Source organism: Medicago sativa, chromosome 1 (assembly GCF_051527215.1).
Source record: "Medicago sativa cultivar Bolivia chromosome 1, Bolivia_mono, whole genome shotgun sequence".
Lineage (NCBI taxonomy): Eukaryota > Viridiplantae > Streptophyta > Magnoliopsida > Fabales > Fabaceae > Medicago > Medicago sativa.
In genome coordinates this window covers 7,201,635-7,216,966 of record NC_140749.1, presented here as the reverse complement: position 1 = coordinate 7,216,966, position 15,332 = coordinate 7,201,635, and the positions used below count along the sequence as shown (strand labels likewise).

Below are 15,332 nucleotides of genomic sequence, written 5' to 3'. Positions count from 1 at the left end.
CAAATACTTGTGCCCAAGTAAGTATTTTTGCTGATGTATATATGTTCCTTGTTATCTGACATAAATGTTCCTTTAAATAGAACAAAATAATCATGTAAGTATCAGGTGTACTGATACGTATTTAATTTAACTAATGACCATTTTTTTTATTTTTTAATAAAATATGAAAAATTCGCTAAGATTTATTAAAATTATTAAAAAGGAGGGTGCCAAGGGGATCGAACTCGAAAGGAGGGTGCCAAGGGGATCGAACTCGGTATGAAAAATTCGCTAAGATTTATTAAAATTATTAAAAAGGAGGGTGCCAAGGGGATCGAACTAGAAAGGAGGGTGCCAAGGGGATCGAACTCGGGACATATAATGAGTTGAGAAAACACAAAACCACTGCAACACAACATATTACTTGAGCTATCATACCCAATTTGATATTTATATAAAAATAAGGGGGTGTAGTGGCACCTGCGGGTCTCTAAAGAGATCCGCCCTTGATTGATGGGGACCTCATCAATCATAGAGATAAATTAAATTTGAACCAATGAGGGCTTATAATATAACATGGGCTATAGAAAGATAACAAAATGTAAAGAGAAATTGTACGAAAGAAAATAAATCCATGATAATAACACAACTGAAAAAATAAAAGACACTAATAAAGAGAAATTGTATGAAAGAAAATAAATCCAAAGATCATACTCCCTCCGTTCCTTTTTAAATGTCGTTTTAGAAAATTTCCACGAAAATAGCAAAGTGGATTTTTGCACGTTTTTTTCCCCTATTATAACCTCAATTTAATCCACCAATATATGTCTATTTTTTGGCACACACTTTATTTTTCCAATAAATTTAATATGTTATATTTTTCTCGTAACAAACATTTGTTTTTTTTTTAAGATCGTAACAATGAGTCTGTTACTTCTCCCTCTTCACCTTCCATTAGTAGTTCCAATGAGTCTTCCACTCTTTCTTCTTTTTGAACATTCATGGAGTGTACTTGCAAAAGTACGGTAAGGATTCTAGGGCTAAGAATCGTGCACTAGGGTTTTAGACTGATGATTAGATGCCTTGAGAAAGCTCTCAAGAGTGGTATTTATAGCCTGCTATGGGCTTGGGCTTTGGTTGCTTGGTTCCCAAGCAACAGGGGTATTTGTGTAACTTGGGTTTGTTGGGCGGTTTCTAGAGGTTTCTAGAAGCTTAATGAGGCGGCGCCCTTCAGGGGGCGCGCCAGGGCTCAGGAATCCTTCTGGAGGGCGCCCAGGCCTTTCCAGAGGGCTTAGAGCCTTCTTTGGAGGGCTCTCATGCCCTTAGGAATGTGATGACGGTCCACAGCCCCCCAAGCACGAGTCTTGGGACAAGGCGAAGTGATGACGTCGTGTGAAGAGTCTTTCTGTGATCATTTGATTCATCTAGGAATATGATGACGGTCCACAGCCCCCCAAGCACAAGTCTTTGGGACAAGGCGAAGTGGTGATGGTTTCATGAAATCTCGCTATGTCGTCGTACTATTTCAAAGGATTTCTCCGGGGCGGTTCACGGATGCCACGTATACCCCAAGGGTAGATATATGTCCTGAACTTGGAGCGTCGTGCTGAGCCTGTCATGGAATGCTTTGACGGAACCTGAGGGTGTATGTTCTGCATGCCCGTATTCTATACGCCCCCCAAGCATGAGTCTTGGGTCAAGGCGAGATGATTGACGATCCGGGTTTGCTTCGTGTATGTTTTGCTCGAAGGCGGTCGCCTTAGGCGATCTCGGTTGTTCCTTTGTATGGCGAGCTCCCCAAGGCGCTCTTGGGGGGTTTACAGACCTTTGATGTGCCTGTAACCACGGATGTCCGCCACGTGTCTTGATCTTAACTGTCTTCGACACGTTCCCCGAGGCGGCTTTTGCTCTTCCTTAAAAACGGATTTCTAGGTTTCATTTCTCCATTTCTCACTTGTCCAAGCGTTCACTGCTGCTTTCTTCTTTGGTTCTCTTCTCGTTTGGCTTGTCGGTTTAGAGCATCTGCAGATCCGTCTTCCACTCCTTCGCAGGTACTTTATCGACTTCTCACCCCTTCTTTTTCCCTCTTCTTTTATTTTTATGTTTTAGAGCGAAAAACGTTTAGTTTAGGAGATGGTTCTGATTAGGGAGTGCGATGGTGAGGGAAAACCGGTCCAACCCGTTGATCCGATTGAAAAAGAGAACTTGAGGAAAGCGTGCCTGAGGCACGCTACTGGTGCTGATGGGATCATCAATTGGGATGCTTATTACGATGGGTTATTCGGGGAAGAATTATTTAGTGACCTTTCGAGCGAGTCAAGTGCTAATTCGGGACATGATAGTGATTGTGTGTTTCTGTCTGCCACTTCAGGGGCAGCTAAGGAGGACGAGTGCTGGGAAATTCGTCCGCTTCAGGGGACTTTGCGCGCAGTGGAGGGGAAGAGATTACCTTCTAGGTTACTGGGAATGTCTCCGTTTGCGGAAGAGGTATTGTTAGAAGAGTCCCTTTATGTCGATGTCTCTGCTATGGATTTATTCCGAAGCAAGTTCGATATTTCGGCTACTGGGCGGGAAGAGGACGTGGTGCTGCTGTCTTGTGATCCGGACGAGCGCGTGTGTGATCAAGAGATGGCGGGCGAGGGGGACGAATCTTATTTTGTCTATACCGCCGTTTTAGAGGAATTCGGCGTGAAAATCCCTTTCACGCCCTTTGAGATGGACGTTTTGAAGTTTCTGAACGTGGCGCCCACACAGATTTTCCCAAATAGCTGGGCGTTCATTTGGGGTTTTGAAATTCTATGTAAGTCGCTGGGTCTTGAGCCTTCTGTCGCCGTCTTTTTTCAATTTTATGGTACTAAAGATGTCAACAAAGGGACCTGGATAGCTATCTCCGCTCATTCTGGAAAGAGACTTTTTCCCACCTATGCTTGTAATTTTAAGAAGGAGTGGCGGGATACTTTTGTTAGAGTGCAGGGGTCGCCTGGATGCTCGACGTCCTCAGTTTAGGTGAACGGCGAGCCAAGGTTTCCTCTTCGGTGGTCCAGTGCCCCTGCGGCGGTCAAAGGGTACGACTTGGATGCGATGTCGCCCTATGAGCGTGAACTAACTCAGTTCTTGGAGAAGGTTCCTTTGACGAACATCCATGACCTTTTAAATAGGGAGGGCGACGCTGTCCGCATGGCAGCCTATTTGCGTGAGTGCTTTTTCAAAAGTCTCGCTTTTGTTTTGGTTTTGTCATTTTCACTTAATTTATGTATCTGAGTTTGTTCTACTTTGCGCAGGCGAAATGTTGCCCCTCACTGGTGCGGAGATGAGGAAGTATTTGGCTGATTTGGAGAGGAGCAAGAACCCCGACGGCTACGTGTCTAGCAGTCCAGGGGGCGTTTCCTTGAGGAGGTTGAAGAGGAAGGAGTCTGTCAAGGGAGATGCTGGTGTGATCGAGGTGGAGGACTTAGAGAATGCTGGTGGAGGGAATGCATCTGCTCAGGCGGCCTCTCCTTCGTCTAAGAAGGCGAGGACGGGTCGGGGGTCCAAGCCCAGCAGCAGTCGCCCCCCTTCCGGAAAAGAGATTGGAGGGACTTCTCTGAATGACGAAGTGATGGACTCTTTCTGGCATTCCGGGTTTGACATCCGCCGGTATAATACTTTCCTTGTTTTCTTAGGCGTTGATTCCTTTGGGCCGTTAGGTCTTTGAATTTTAATGACTTTATTGTTTGACGATCCTGCAGGTATGTGAAGGAACAGGTACCCTTTACTAAGGTGGACGTTGAAGCCGGAGTGAAGGCTAAGTGTAGCGACCTGGTGGCGGACATCCATACTGCAGCTTTGAGGACCACGCTGTTGAGCCACTGCTTGGAGACGAAGTATGATTTGGTGGAGAAGAAGCACAATGATGCTAGCGAAGACGTGGAGAAATGGAAACATAAGTCTTCTGGACTTGAATGCCGCCTTAAGGAGGCGTTGAAAGACAAAACGGCTGCTGAATCCGCCCTGGAGGAAATGAAGCAGGCTAAGGAGGATGCAGAGGCGGAGAGGGATGCAGCGAAAGCGGCTTTAGAAAAGTCACAGTTGGCAGTAGATGAAGGGAGGCGGGCTCTAGCGATGTATTTTGAGGACGGTTTTATGCGTGCCAAGGATCAGGTGCTTCTGTTTAACCCAGAGGCCAAAGTTGATGAGCTTGATCCCTTCAAGATCATTGCAAACTGCGAGTTGGTGGACGATGAATAGTTCCTGTGCTTTTTTGTTCTTTATTTAAACTATGTTTCTTGGTCTGTAATCTTTACATTGGCGGTTTCTAAGAACGCCCTTTTAAACATTTTTGGCTGCCCGACGATTTGTGACTTTGAATGCTCTATATATGTTTGTGTCAAATGCGGTACCTCTTTTTCGCTAAGGCTTGATATTCCGCAAATGTTTAAATATTGCTATGATTTTCTACGTTGCGTTTGGTTTCATTCTAATTGTTGAATGTGTGTTCATGAGTTGTTTTTTTTCAGAAAAGCGAGAGCTTTCGGCGACTTTTGCGTTTCTTTTTAAATTTCGTCGCCCTAAAATGTCGTTATAAGCATTCTGGCGGGCCCGTCGAAGGGATATTTTGCTTCCCGCTCTGAAGGAAGGTGTTTACACTTCCAACTCTGATGGAAGGCGCCCCCTACTCTGAAGGGGGTCTTTGGGCTTCCCGCTCTGGGGGAGGACTTTCACTTCCAACTCTGATGGAAGGCGCCCCCTACTCTGAAGGGGGTCTTTGGGCTTCCCGCTCTGGGGGAAGACTTTCACTTCCAACTCTGATGGAAGGCGCCCCCTACTCTGAAGGGGGTCTTTGGGCTTCCCGCTCTGGGGGAAGACTTTCACTTCCAACTCTGATGGAAGGCGCCCCCTACTCTGAAGGAGGACTTTGGGCTTCCCGCTCTGGGGGAAGACTTTCACTTCCAACTCTGATGGAAGGCGCCCCCTACTCTGAAGGAGGACTTTGGGCTTCCCGCTCTGGGGGAAGACTTTCACTTCCAACTCTGATGGAAGGCGCCCCCTACTCTGAAGGGGGTCTTTGGGCTTCCCGCTCTGGGGGAAGACTTTTCACTTCCAACTCTGATGGAAGGCTAGGCGAGTAATTGCGTCGATGCCGCCAGAGCCCTTATTGTGGTTGGCGTTGTGAATCTTAGTACTTTCAGTGTGCGTATTCTGTTTGCATGATAGAAAAAATGCGGATAGAGTCATAGATATGAAAAAAGGAAAGGGCGCCTCGTTAAAAACCCCTGCCCTTGCAGGGGAAAAGAAAGCCACCTAACCCTGTATTATTGATAAAGTCAAAAGATAAGAGTTGCAGTGGTGATCTTTACATCATCCTTATTTAATACACAATAAAATTAAAATGCAAAAGGAAAGGAATCTAGCTATAATAGTGACGCAGATTGGCCACATTCCAAGTGCGAGGTACGGCGTCTCCATTCAATTCTTCCAACTTATACGCCCCGTGAGCGTACTTTTCCCTGATTCTGTAAGGTCCTTCCCAGTTTGGAAATAGTTTGCCTATTCTGGTTGGAGCGACGACCTGCTTGAGGACTAGGTCGCCCTCTTTCATCTCCCTGGGCGTTACTCTGGAGTTATATCGTCTAGCTGCTCTCTGCTTGGCCGCGAATTCCCTGATGTGTGCCTGCTCCCGAACCTCATCAATGACGTCCATGCTTACCGCCATACCTACTTCATTAGCTTTTTAAAGGAAAATAACACGTAAATCTACAATAGCAATATTTCCCTGCACCGAAAAATGTTAGTCGCCTGGCATAACGAAATAGGTACCTTCTTCGGAAAACGTATCTCGCCTCCAAGTGGGGGTGTCGATTTCGACAGGTATCATGGCGTCTGTGCCATAAACCATAGTGAACGGTGTCTCCTTGGTTGTAGAATGGGGAGTAGTGTGGTAAGACCATAGTACCTGTACTTATTTTGATCGATGTATTTGTTTATATATAGTATAGAAGCTTGAAAGAGATTTAAAACTGTGGAAAGTTACAGCGAGAGTAAATTTATTCTGAAAATTATTCATACCTCATGGATTTGTTCTGCCCATAAACTTTTGGCGGCTTCTAATTTCTTTTTGATTCCGCTAAGAGTAACTTTGTTGGCCGACTCGGCTTGTCCATTGGCTTGCGGGTGAATTACCGAGACGAATTTTGTCTGTATCCCCAGGTTCTTGCAGAAGTCCAAAACTGTTGAGCTTGCGAACTGAGTTCCATTATCTGACACTATGCATTTAGGTAGGCCGAAACGGCAGATGATCTTCTTCCAATAGAATTTCTTCACTCTTTCTGCAGTTATCTTGGCGACTGCTTCCGCCTCGATCCATTTGGTGAAGTAATCCACTCCTACTATGAGAAACTTCAGCTGCCCTGGGGCGAGAGGAAAGGGCCCAACGATGTCGACTGCCCATTTGTGGAAGGGCCATGGCGAGTATACAGAGGTCAACTCCTGAGCTGGGACGTGCTTTCTGTCAGAGAACCTTTGGCATTTGTCACACTTCTTTACGAAAGTCGAGCTATCCTGAAGCATGGTGGGCCAATAATAGCCGGCGCGGAGGAGTTTGGCGGCTAAGGCTCGTCCGCCTATATGGCTACCGCAAACGCCCTCGTGTACTTCCAGAAGGACCAATTGCGTTTCGTCTTCTCCTAGGCATCGTAGTAGGGGAGTTGTGCGGCCTTTTTTGTAGAGTTTCCCCGAGACCAAAGTGAATTTGGACGCTCGCCTCCTGATTGTCTGTTCTTCCTCGCCGTCGCTTGGTGTGAATGATCCTGTCAAATATCTAAGCAGTGGTTCCATCCATCCTCCTGTGTTTTCTACGACCTGAAGTACTTCGTCCACCTTTGTACTGGGAGTTGCAACTACTTCCTGGATAACTGTTCTGTTGTTGCCTGGCCGTTTGGTGCTGGCGAGCTTTGCCAACAAATCCGCCCTGGAATTCTGCTCCCGTGGTACATAAGTGGCTTCGAAGAAGCTAAATTTCTTGGCGAGGCTCTGCACTTTAGTTAGGTATTTAGCTAGCTGTGTGTCTTTCGTCTGATAGTCGCCCGCGATCTGACTTGTGACGAGCTGGGAATCACTCTTGGCTCGTAAATTTCCAGCGCCCATCTCTAGGGCTAAGGTCATGCCCGCTATTAGAGCTTCATACTCGGCCTGGTTGTTGCTCGCCTTGAATTCGAATCTGAGGGATTGTTCGATGAGAATGTCGTCCGGCCCTTCCAAGATAATGCCTGCACCACTGCCTTTCAGGTTGGACGAGCCATCTACAGATAGGAGCCATACGAAAGGAGGTTGCTCCTGTATTGGGGAGGCGAGCTCTACCACGAAATCTGCTAATACTTGGGATTTGACGCTCCCCCTTGGTACGAACTGGACGTCATACTATGACAGTTCTACGGACCAGGCTACCATTCTTCCGGCCAAATCAGGTTTCCCCAGTACTTGCCTGATCGGGTAATCTGATTTTACGACGATCTTGTGACTTTGGAAGTAGGGGCGAAGCTTCCTTGCCGTTACGACAACAGCAAGGGCGAGACGTTCTATCTTCTGATATCGCAGTTCTGCCCCCTTGAGTACCCTGCTGACGAAATAAATCGGCTTCTCTCCTGTTGCTGAGTCTTCTACCAATACTGTGCTCATGGCGTTGTCAGATATCGCCAGATATAGGAAAAGAATGGCGTTCGGACTTGGCCGTTGAAGGACGGGCGGACTGGCCAAGAACTTCTTAATCTGCTGGAAAGCATCCTCGCATTCTGGAGTCCACTCGAATCTCTCCTTTTTCTTAATGGAGGCGAAGAAAGAGAAGGCTTTGTCGCCGGCGCAGGACAAGAAACGAGAAAGAGCGGCGAGCCTGCCTGTAAGTTGTTGCACTTCCTTGATGTTGGTGGGGCTCCTCATGTTGATGATCGCCTGGCATTTGTCAGGGTTTGCCTCGATGCCTCGCCTTGTTAAGAGGAAACCTAAGAATTTTCCCGCCTGCACCCCGAAAGAACATTTTGATGGATTCAGACGAATCCTATATCTTCGAACCTGGCTTAATATTTCCTCCAGATCTTTAGAATGACTGTATCCCTCTTTCGTCTTCGCTACTAGGTCATCAATATATACCTTCAGATTCCGTCCTATCTGCGCAGAGAACGCGGTGTCCATAGATCGCTGGAAGGTGGCGCCCGCGTTCTTTAGACCAAAAGACATGACTTCATAGTGATAATTCTTTGTGCTGGTCATAAAGGCCGTTTTTGGAGCGTCCAGAGGGTCCATCCGTATTTGATTGTAACCTGAATAGGCATCCATAAAGCTCAGAGTTTGGTAACCAGAGGCGTTGTCGATCAGGTGGTCAATGTTAGGGAGAGGATAAGGATCTTTGGGGCACGCCATGTTCAAATCAGTGTAGTCCACGCACATTCGCCACTTCCCATTTGCTTTCTTAACAAGTACGGTGTTGGCTAACCACGTGGGATATTTTATTTCGCTGATGAAGCGGGCTTCAACTAACTTCTTTACTTCCTCATCAACTGCCTTTCTTCTTTCCTCGCCCATCTTTCTTTTCCGCTGTACTACCGGTTTCACGCCAGCCTGGATGGATAGGTGGTGGCAAGCAATGTCGGGGTCCATTCCTGGCATTTCTGATGGATGCCAGGCGAAGAGATCCAGATTCCTCTTTAGCAGCTTGACCAGGGCGACCTCCTCTTCAGGGGGTAGCGACGTGCCAATCTTTGTTGTATGGTGGGCTTCGGGTCCGATGGAGACTTCTTTTAACTCTTCGGTGGGTTCTAGGCGTTCTTGCTGGAAACCTTCTCTGGGGTCTAGATCGATCATGTTGACTTCGTGCGTTACTTCGTCACTTAACTTCTTTCTGGTTTTTTGCAAACGCAAACTGTTATGATAGCACTCCCTGGCGAGTTTTTGATCACCTCGAATGGTTCCAATTTTTCCAGAATCAAGAGGGTACTTCATTACTAGATACTTCGTGGATAAGAATCCGCCCAACAGGTTGAAGGCAGGGCGACCTATGATAATGTTGTAAGAGCTAGGCGAGTTTACGACGAGGTACCTGACTCGAATGGTTTTGGCGTGAGATCCGCTTCCGAAAGTTGTCTTTAGGGTGATGTATCCTCTCACATGAACCTGCTCGCCCGTGAAGCCCGCCAGAGTTCCTCTGAAAGGTTGCAGCTGCTCCGGGTCCAGCCCCATTCGATCAAATGTGTCATAGTAAAGAATATCCGCAGAGCTCCCTGGGTCTATCAACACCCGTTTTACGTCCCACTTGAAGATTTGTAAAGTGACGACCATGGGGTCGTCGTCGTGGGGTACCACGTCTCGAAAATCTTTGGGCGTGAAAGATACCTCTGGTTCGTGCTTCTGATCTGCTTCCTCATATTCCTGGCATAGCATTACCTGTCTCACATATTTCTTTCGCGACGAACTTGACTCCCCCCCTCCGGCGAAGCCGCCTGAAATAGTGTTTATGGCGTGTCTTTTTTCGTCATTCACTTCCTCCTTTTTATGATCTGTTTTCTGTTTACTCTCGCCCCTTCTGTCCCTGACATACCCTCTTAGCTTCCCACTTTGTATTAGTCGCTCAATTTCCTGGCGAAGATGGATGCATGAGTCTGTGTCGTGTCCTCGTACCTTATGATATTTGCACCATTTGTCTTCATCCCTTCCCATGACGGAGCTGCGGGCTGGCAGGGGTTCAGGGATCAGCCTTGCTTCCAAGACTTCCTTCATGATACGCTCAGGTCTTGTATTTAAGGGCGTGAAGTCCCTTTGAGAATACGGATTGAACGGTCGCCTCTCCGGCCTTCTGTAGGGGGCGCGATCTCTGCCAGCTGCTGGTTGATAAGGTCGCCGTTCTGGATTGTTGGCGCGCTCCTTGGCGTCTCTGGCTTTCTTTTCTGCGTTGCTCTCCTCGCCCTTGATGTAGCATTCTGCAGGTTTCTGGGCTAGAGACTCGTTGAACTGCCCTGCCCTAAGTCCGTTTTGGAAAGCTCCTACGAATACTTCCTGGTTGGGGTTGATTACCTTGATGGTTGTGTCGTTGAACCTAGCTAGATAGTCTCTGAGGGATTCATTATGTCCTTGACGCACATTAAAAAGGCTAGTTGCTGGGACCTTGCGATGTCGACTGGCGGAGAACTGTTGTATGAGTTTTCTGGTCATGTCCTGGTAGCTGAGGATGGAGAACCGTGGGAGGTTCATGTACCAGCGTAAGGCAGCGTCAGTGAAAGTACCTGCTAGCAATTTGCACTTCAGAGAATCGGGAGCCCCAACAACCGCCATGCGTGTGTTGAAGGCCGTAACATGCTCCATGGGGTCGTTCTTTCCGTCGAAGGTGGATAGGTGGGGCGGCTTGAAGCCGTCTGGAACTGGTGCGTCCCAAATTTCAGAGGATAATGGTTGCGGTTCAGGGTCATCTAGCTCGCCATGGTGTGATTCTTCTTTTTCCTCCAGTTGCTTTTGTTGCATGGTCTCCATTGAGGCTTGAAGGGCATCGTTGTGATCCTTCAGCTGGGCGAGTTGGGTTCGCATGGATTCTAATTCTTCGGCTGTTGCCATGATGAAAGGCTTTTCTCTAAATCGTACGTGAGGTGCGATTTAGGTTGGTCGAAAGGGGTTGGGGTTTCTAAATCGCGAGGAAGCTTTACGATTTAGAGGTCTAGTTTAAGGGTTTCTGGATCACGATTTGCGATCCAGGGACGTGGTTAAGGTTAGTTTTACCTTTTCCCACAGACGGCGCCAACTGTACTTGCAAAAGTACGGTAAGGATTCTAGGGCTAAGAATCGTGCACTAGGGTTTTAGACTGATGATTAGATGCCTTGAGAAAGCTCTCAAGAGTGGTATTTATAGCCTGCTATGGGCTTGGGCTTTGGTTGCTTGGTTCCCAAGCAACAGGGGTATTTGTGTAACTTGGGTTTGTTGGGCGGTTTCTAGAGGTTTCTAGAAGCTTAATGAGGCGGCGCCCTTCAGGGGGCGCGCCAGGGCTCAGGAATCCTTCTGGAGGGCGCCCAGGCCTTTCCAGAGGGCTTAGAGCCTTCTTTGGAGGGCTCTCATGCCCTTAGGAATGTGATGACGGTCCATGGAGTTTCGACCAAAAAAAAAAAGAACATTCATGGAGTTTTTATTTGTTTTTCTCTTAAATTGTTCTTTTACTTTGCACTTGAAATTTTTAACAATGAGTATTCATCTTATTTATAGAATTTTAACTCTTAATAAAATCATTATTATATGTAACAAAATTTTGTTTAAATCTGAAGATAACAAAAAACAAATTTTGTTTTAAAAAAAACTTTATTAAAAAAACAAACTTTAGTTTTCCAAAAATATAGCATTAATTAGTTTTATTAAAAAAGATAAGAGTAACCAAACAAAGAAAAAGATATGAGTAATTGACAAAGGGTATAATTGATAAATCGTACCCTTAAAATACCAAAACAACAGTTAAATAGGAACAAAAAATTCACCCTAAAACGACACTTAAAAAGGAACGGAGGGAGTAACTAATTAGATACAAGTTCTCAAAAGTACTAACAATCTACTAATTAAACTTGGCCGCACATAGTAGTAGTATTGGTTGGACTACATCAAATTCCATGCATTCCATGCTGCAACATCAGTTCCAAGGCACACCATTTGTCCCACACGATCGGAATGTGTTCTAGGAGATAAAACGAAGTTTGAATCGACAATTGTGTTGGCATATTTCCTCGACCATCATAAATTTTTCATCATTCAAACCACAACTATGAACTTTTTTCTCAGTAGCAAAAACTAGGAGATCACCATTCATAACCGTAAACCCGGTAACTTGGGGGTCTTTCTCTTGTAATCCTAGTCCTCTCACTCTAACTTTCAAAACCTTTTTCCATGAACTCGACTCGTAATCTTTTAAATACCAAACAGTAAAAATTGATTTTTTTAATAATTTCACCAAACAAATTGATTGTTTCGAACTTGACACCTTACCCCAATTGAATATGCCCATATTACACATGGCATGACTGCCTCTAATGGCTTCTCTCGGCAACCTCAGCATTGTTGAGTTTCCATTCTCGAGATGATAAGACATTATGTATGGCTTGTAAAAAGGACTAGGTTTTGCAAAATAACGACCACTACCTGAGATAATATGAATGGCTTTGTTGTGAAACACGTACATGTCAAAGTTCATGTTTCTTCCCCCAACAAGGAAACCATTATCCATTGTTTTCCACACACCTTCCTTTTCATGATAAACATGGCATGTATAGCATGAATTTGATGACCATTCCATTGGGGGTTCAAAAAGAAAAACCTTATAGTCATCTGAAGAGCAATCTAACATGATGTTTATATGATTGCTTTGAAGTGACTCTGGGGTAGGAATGAAAGACCTACACTTGGTGATTGGATTAAATATGAAAAACTCAATTGGACCATGATCATTAATGGTTTGGCAAAGAAGCAAACCATTACTTGAAGCTAAGACACTAGTTGAATTTGATAGGAGTTTAAGAACCTTCTCAGGAACACCAGAAGATTGTCTGTCTTCAGGTAGAGGATGTAACTCAACAACTCGTTTTGCGTGCCATTGGATTATCCTCTCGGATTGGATGATGAGGCATGTGTCATTCCTCCCCAATAAATTACGAGACTGCTTTCTTTTGAAAGCCGCTTCTTCTGGAAATCCAGTGACTGAGTTGCAAGTTGAGTTAAGCTTGCAAACGCTCTTTGCCGGTAGCCATGAAAATATCTCAAAAGCATTATCTCGAGGGACTTCCATGGTGTTGTTGAGAAGGATGAAGAAAAGGAGGAATATAGGAAGAACAGAAGGTTGGTTGACGGCTGAAAAAAGAGGAGGAAGAGAAGAACAGTGAATAGTATCAAGCTTTTGAGGAGAAGAACTGGTATATGTTTATTATCAAGCTTTGTGGAATAGAGCAAGAGAAGAATAGCGACAGGGTATGTGTTTGTAGCTTTGAGGAGAAGGCGTGTATTTATCTTACTTACTCTAAAAGCTAATTAGGTCAAGCTATTGCTTAGCCCTAATTACTTTGCTAATTTCCCTCCAAAGTCATTAACCAAAGAGTGCTTTGCAAGCTAAGGCAGACTAATTAATTGCTTTGGCATGGTTTGAATTTCGAATTTCCCTCCTAAAGAGCACATGTGACATTTGTTATGCCAACTACTCCAATAAATGCATCACTTTATGTTTCAGCTTCCCATGCAAACTCTAAGCAAGTGCTCTATATATAGGAATGGCCTGCGCATGCATAAACTTGCCATACTCATTCATTCTAATTGTTTCTGCGTGACATCACTCTTATGTTAACATGTCTTACCACGAATTTGAGACGCTGCTTGCACTCCACTACTTGAAGGGTGAGTTATTTATTTTCAATTGTTATGATATTGACTCTCTTTCAATTGTTTGTGTTGTTATGAATGTGCACTAAACTGTTTTGGTTTTTTATTGATGTGAGCAGCTCCTCTGGACCCAAATCCAGCAACTGATGTTGATAAGATTGTGAACGAGTTGAGGCTTCAATACAGGACCATTTGCTGTGAATTCCATGTTAATGAGGTGATTGATTCATTTTGAGATAGTGTTATTATAATTTTCCATGAATGACGCATTTAGTTTCAAAACTGATACTTATTTATTGATGCTTGATCCACGCAGGGGGCCGTTATGCTACCAAAAATGTGTGTTACCTATTTTGGGGATCATTGACACTAACTATAACCAATTTGAGATATTAGTGGAAAGGATCAACGGATCTGTGTATCTCACCACTGGCTTCAATGCGATTCGCGACTTCTACGACATACGCATGGGTGGCTGGGTGCTTATGGTTTTTTCGGGTTTAAGCCAGTTCGGTATAAATGTCATTAATAGGCTTGGTTTGTTTGTTACCCCCCCACCCATTCGTTTTGAGATTGCAAAACCTCTTGCACCAAATTTTGTGTACCAGAATGTCCCTATAACAACTGAACTTTTAACATTTCGTCACAAGGGATTTAGCTTCCAGCTGAACACTGACGTCAAGCTGTCTAAATATGACGTTACTTCTGGCTTTTTGGTAAGATGGCCTTTTACTGTTTCTATCTGCCGAATTAATGGAGCTTTTGTTCTAATAGAAAGAAACTAATTACCCTATTTTCATGTTGTAGATGTTCAATTCTTCTGGCAGATTAGCTTTGGGCAAGAAAACAACTTCTGTTGTTATTGTGGATGACTGTGACAATACCTGGAGGTGCATAGCTGTGTACGGCACAAGGCCAAATGCTCATATCAAAATTGGTGGCAGCTGGGGTCGTTTGGTGGATGCACGTAGACTTGCAATTGGGGTAAAGATCAAAGTTGGTGTTCCAAGTGCTGGGAAGAATGGGACTGTGTTCATGACAATCAAGCGTCCAAATGTTTTCCAGGACTTATGTTTAGTGTTCCTTCATTTGTGTTTTAATTGTTTTCTGAACGAGTGTTTATGTTTTATGTTGTTTCCGTTAGTATTGTGTCCGCATTTTCCTATTAAGTGTCGTATTAGTAGTTTCAAATTGGTGTCGTCTATGGATGTTGTTCAAAGTATTGTAACGTGTTATTTTAATTCAATGAATATGTTATCTTTATGTTCTAATCACTGCATTTTTATTAAGTATGTTTATCGTTCATGTTTGCTCATTTTCATTTGCCTCAATTGTTATTACCAACCGTATAATTAACATCATAATGTCCACAATGTACTATCTGGTAAAAGTTGATGTATATTAACAACTCAGTTAATGAATTTTTGTTTTACATAGTATTAGATTGCCCACTAACAACAAATTGCAAGCATACAATCTCCATTATTGCTATCAGTTATTCAATGTTCATGTTACATATTATTAGACTACAAATTAAAACAATGGTTGCAAGCAACCTTCTCATTAAGGAATGAAAGTATATCTGAGTTAAGGGAAAATGTAATTGATGCAAATTGCCCTAATATTTTTCATTAACGTAACAATTTAGTTTGAAGGCTAGAAAATATGTGTTCATGGTTGAAACAGAAAAACATGCAGAATAAAAACACCAGATGCACGCATGAGAGTTTATATGTGCCCAAATTTTAATATTGTTCCTACTTCAAGGAATTGTAGATTTTTATTTGTAATGTATGGCCTCCTTAGTTTGTTGTCCAGACTGCAGATGTTTTTCTTAGATTCAACAGACATTTTTTTTTACAACTTAGTTTAAAAAAAAAAAAAAAACAAAGTCTACCAACTTAGTTAGTATGGCTGCGCCAACTATCAGTTCAGTTGTGTTTACATGTGCAATTCTTGGTAAATGTTGCAATAACTGCTTTGTCTGCACATT

At 44.2% G+C, this 15,332-nt stretch overlaps 2 pseudogenes; one reads left to right on the top strand and one right to left on the bottom strand.

Moving 5' to 3' along the window:
• Positions 1-11,606: 11,606 nt before the first annotated feature.
• On the bottom strand, positions 11,607-12,755 carry LOC146952189 (uncharacterized; annotated as a pseudogene).
• A 360-nt stretch (positions 12,756-13,115) lies between these two features.
• LOC146952188 (uncharacterized) lies at positions 13,116-14,719 on the top strand (annotated as a pseudogene).
• The last annotated feature ends 613 nt before the right edge of the window (positions 14,720-15,332 follow it).